Source organism: Camelus dromedarius, chromosome 9 (genome assembly GCF_036321535.1).
Source record: "Camelus dromedarius isolate mCamDro1 chromosome 9, mCamDro1.pat, whole genome shotgun sequence".
NCBI lineage: Eukaryota > Metazoa > Chordata > Mammalia > Artiodactyla > Camelidae > Camelus > Camelus dromedarius.
The window spans coordinates 15,487,880-15,493,033 of record NC_087444.1 but is presented as its reverse complement, the minus strand read 5'-3'; the positions used below and the strand labels follow the sequence as shown (position 1 = coordinate 15,493,033).

Genomic DNA, 5,154 nt, shown 5'->3' with positions numbered 1-5,154 from the left:
TGCCCTTGGAGGCGGTGAAGGCTACTGTTCCCCAGACCCCTCTCCTCAGAGCCACTCCCCTCAGCTTTCCTGCGCTAATCCCTGTAATGAGGCTCCTGGACCTGGCTGCAGCACCAGCTTCCCTTCCGTTTGAGTCGTCTGTCAATAGGCTGGCCCTTCCCCAGTCATTGAAAGCCTTGGCACCTGGCCCCCGGGCGTCCCCTCAAGTCCAGGCATCACTGTGATGTCCAGGCTCCTGGGCACTGTCCATCCACCACCTCTGACCTCTTCCCCTGCAGGATCCTATACCTTGACTCCACTTGGGCAACCCACCCAGGGCCACATCCTGGACTTCGATGAGACCTACTGCTTGGGAATTTTAAACTCAAACGTCCCACTCTCACCCAGGCTTCAAGCTCTCTCGCCCCGAATCCCTCCACACCTTGTCTCTGCATCATTATTGGCACCTTCCACTCGTGATTACTCTCTTCTCTCTAAACCTATCAGCCACCTCCAGTCTTCACTCCTGCCAAGAGGTGGCCCAGAGCCCTTGATTATTGCTTTAAGTATTTTCTTGCTAAATTTTCAGCCCCAAGACCAGAAGTTCTGCCCCATCCTTCCTTCCCCGCAGGCTCTGGATAGATCTCGGTTTGCATTGGTGAATGTCTTTCTGTCCCAGGCTCCAGAGTCCCCTGACTTCATCCAGCCCTCACTCTCAGCCTAAGCCAATCCCAGCCCAGCCTGGCCTCTCTCTCTCTCATCAAAGAAGTGTCCCAGGTCTTAGCTGATCGCGCTCCCCCCGCCTGTGCTCTGAATCTCCCTCTTATGTCCTCCCTCTAGGAATTCTCTTCCTTATTTTTTTTGCATCCTCGACTACTCATTCTGGACCCATTTTCCTCCATAAATTTCTTCCATCTAAAAACACCCCAAAACTTCCAACAGGACACTTCTTCAATATGACATTTCCTCCCACTACCACGTATTTTCATTATTTCCTTTGTATTCAGATTTCTTCAGAAGGTGACTCTGAGTCCTTCCCCTCCCTCATTTCCCACTCACTGCTCTATCCATGGACTTGGCCTTTGCCCAACACTACTCCACTGAAACTGCAGCCCCCGCGTCGCTGACTCCAAGTGCGCGGTCAGTCTCACCCTGCCTGACCTTAGCTGCCTGTGCCACTACCGAGCCCGCCTCCATCCAAGAGGCACCCCTCTCCCCTGATTTTCCTTCTGTATCTCTGGCCACGCCTTCTCCATCCCCTGTGTGGCTCCTCCCTCTCTTCTAGGCCCTTAAATGTTCCTTCTTCTTTCTCTCCTCTTCTGCCTGCTCCCTGTCCCTAGTGCACCTCATCCATGTCAGAGGCCTCACCTGTACAGAGTCCAGATCTCCCTCAGGATCCAGCCCAGAAATCCTACATCCTGAGCTCCAGGCAGGAACCTCCCGATCCCAGTGCGCTTCTCACTCGGGCATCCCACGGGCCGCTCAGACTCTACGAGGCCCACACAGATCACTGAGCCTATGACTCCATCCATGCAATATCTCTTGCCAGTTCACACGCATATCATCTCTGCCTGGACACTGCAGCAGCTTCCCCGCTGACCTCCCACCACCTGCACTGCTCCCTCCAGGCCATCACCACCCGCAGCCAGAGGAGCCCCCACACCCTCAACAGGAAAATTCAATCATGTCATCCCTCTGCATAAAGTCCCTTGAGCCTCCCTGCTTTCAAAGTAAAGTCTGGAGGTAAGGGTATAGCTCAGTGGTAGAGCAGGTGCTTACCATGCACAAGGTCCTGGGTTCAATTCCCAGTGCCTCCATTAAAATACATACATAAATACATATATAACTAAACAAACCTAATTACTCCCCCTCAAAAAAACCCAAAAAACAAAAAACAAAGCAAAGTGCAAATAGCCCTAGAGAAGACTTCCAGACTGTGAGATCTGACCCCTGCTCCCCTCCCAGTGCATCTCTTTTCTATTTCTTGTAACTTACGCTCCATCTAAAGCATGATGCACAAGATGAAAGACTTAAAGTTCCCTTAAATCTTCCTGTTGTCTCCCTTCATACGTTCACCAGTGCTGATTCCTCTTCCTAACTCTCCCCATGCCCAACTAACTCCCATTGGTCCTTCAATGCTCAGCTCCCAGCCATTGATTCCAGAAGCCTCCACAGCCTCCCCAACCCCTGCTCCCTCTGTGCTCCCACAGCACCTTGCTTTCCCCTCCAGTGGCACCCCTCCTGCCCTTCAGGAATTGGCTGTTCACTAGCCTGTCTCCCCATGAGGTTTGAGGCCTTGGAGACTGGCACTGGGTCTTACCTGGGTCTTCCTAGGACCTATAGGCCAGTCACTGCTCAAGACACTGTTATGAATAAATGAATGAATGAAACGATCGAGGCACTGAATTTCCAAGAAGAATAAAAATCCAATTTCTCTGGCACTTTTGTCTTTTTCAGTGCCCTCCTTCTTGTCCATTCACCAAGGAGTCTTGGGGGCATGGGGGAATGTGGATTATTTGACCTTAAGCTTCTCTCCAGGGTACCCACTCTCCTTATTCCCACCCATCATTCACTGGCCTCCTTCTTTCTCCCTTCACCCATCAGTGACTATTAAGGGCTTGATTATTGAGGGCTATTAAGGACTAGTAAGGGTACAGGCCAGGGCACTGAGAAAGGGCTTGTCTTTTTTCTTTGAAAGAAAGACTCATTCTTGCCCTTCCTTGCTGGGGTGACAGGAAACACCTGAAGATGGCTGACAAAGCATTATGCAAACAGGTCAACCCAAACCTGAAACCAAGAGTAGTTACCAAGAAAGGAAGTGTTGATGGGACACACAGAAAAGTAAGCCATCAACCGGTGTCACTCTGGAAGACTTCCTAGAGGTGACCGCTCAGCTGGGTTTTCAAGGAGGTGGGAGAAGAGGAGGGCAGCAAATAGGGGCCTGGATATCATCACACAAGGAATGAAATGAGCAAAGGCAGGGAGGACAGGGGATGAACCACAGGCCATGTTGAGTGTAACAAGGTGTAAGAAGGTGACCTTTAATGAGGGTCTCTTAAGAGCCAAGCAGGGAATTCTGAACTTTCATGAAAGCAATCTGTAAGGGAATGGAGGTAAAAGGAAGGTGCCCTGGACCCTGCAGGTGTGAGGTGACCCCAGGATAAGGGGCTAGACTCCGGATATTGGAAATGGATAAGAAGGGGCCAATCCCAAAGCAACCATTACAACTCCCCAACAGTATACCAAGGCCAGGGGGCAGGGCTGGGTCCTCTCCTTCTCACACAGAGACCCTGTGCAGGGCTTTGATGACTGACTGTCCCAGGCTTACCCTGGCCCCAGCAGGCCATGGGCTTTGTGCTGCCATCTAGTGGTGGTGGAATGGAAGGCCAGTCTGAGTGGTTCTAGGACCTGCTGAAGAGGGTGTGGCCGGGGAGGGAGGGTGTGGCGGGTGCATGCTAGAGTTTGTTGAGGCTCTCTGGGGAGTGAAGGAAGAGGTGGTGACACTGGGGGTTCCTCAAATCCTTACTTCTTCTAACAGGGTCAATTTCTTTGCACTTTCAGTCGCCCCTTTTTGGCCACCAGTTAGCACAGGGCTTGGCACAGAGTAGCACTTAGTATTTTCTTGACAATAATAATGAATTAACAATTGTTGGATGCCTACCATGCAGCAGGTGCTTATGTATATTATCTAAATTACTTCTCATAATAACCCCGAAGTGAGGATAGTATGATTTTCTTTTAATGGGAGAGGGAACTGAAACTGAGCAATTCATTGAGTCACGTGGTGAGTATTTATTGAGCATTCACTACATATCATATGCTAGACACTGTGGCCTGGAGGGGAATGCCCCTTGGAGGGGAAAAGAGAAGTGCTGCAAATAATTCCATAGTAATTAGTGAACTGTAATTGTGATGAGTGCCCTAAAAAGGAGGAAAAATACAAAGTACTTACAGATGTTCACTAACTCTTGAGTCCGTTTGATTAAAACACATGCACTTCATCCAGCACGTGGCAACAAATAACCAAATGCTGAAACACGCAGGGAAAAGTGAGAACAATTGTGTTTAGAAGGAGATACCTAGTGGAGCCTACTTCTCAGGGTGTTCTTCAAAGGTTAGCAGCATCTGGACAAATTCTGGTCAACACACCAGATTCTCGGCTCTTTAATAAATGTCCTGTGATGGGCAGTACCTCCATTTCTGTTGTGTCAGAGGCATGGGTGGCCTTGTTAATATAATTTTCTGGTTTATTAAGACATTCAATTTCAATAACAAAAATGCACTTCCCAAATAAGTGGTTCTAAAACCCTTGGGATTGCCTGGGGATCTTTTAAAATCCCTGATGTCAGACTCTCATCCCAGACATTCTGATTTAATCGACCTGAAATGTGACCTGGATACCAGGAATTTTAAGAGCTCCCCCAGGAGGCCAAGTTTGAGAGCCACTCTTGAAGATCCTCAAGGATCTGGCCTGGGAAATGTAAGCCTGAGGAGAGCATGGGAGTCCTGTAGTCAGGGATGTGCTCCTGATTCTGAAAGACAAGACTAGCATGCCCAGAGCAATGGGCTCTGCTGAGCTCTAAGTCAGTCAGCACCCTGTGAGGTTGTGTCCACTCACTCAGCAGTCTCCTATCACCACTGTAGCATTTGTGCCTACATCGAGCCCGTGTCAGTCCATCTCTGCCCTCAAGGATCTGGTTGGGGGAGATGGGTTTAAAATGTTCAAGAGACTCTTGTGTGATTGGAGGTAAGATGTGGGAAGTCTGGGGTACCACAAGGGCACTGCAGTGGGGCATCTCATCTGGCCTTCTGCATCCTTTCAATTCATCTCTCTTGTCCAATCCTCTATAAAGAAAACTCAACCAACTTGAGTCTGTGGGGCACCCATTACATGCCAGGCACCAGGTGCCAAGCACTGGATACCCCCTAAGACAGTATGGATGTGAATAAATGGGTCCCTACTCTCAAGGAGCTCACAGACTGGGGTGAATGAAGCCATTCCCTCCCATCCTTCTCATACAAAATAGCAGGGGGTGAATCCTGTCACTGAGTAGAAACCAGAGCTGTAAGAAATCGGAGGAAGGTCAGGTCAGCTCTGATACCCAGGAGGATTCTTCACAGCAGACCTTAAAGGATGGTTGGGATTTCAGATGGGGAACATGGAAGAAGGGGAGA

General features: G+C 49.6%; 1 non-coding gene across 1 annotated transcript; it reads left to right on the top strand.

The window, feature by feature from the left end:
* The first annotated feature begins 1,718 nt into the window (after nucleotides 1-1,718).
* TRNAG-ACC (transfer RNA glycine (anticodon ACC)) lies at nucleotides 1,719-1,796 on the top strand. The gene has a single exon. It is a non-coding gene; the product is annotated as a tRNA-Gly (tRNA).
* Nucleotides 1,797-5,154: the final 3,358 nt, after the last annotated feature.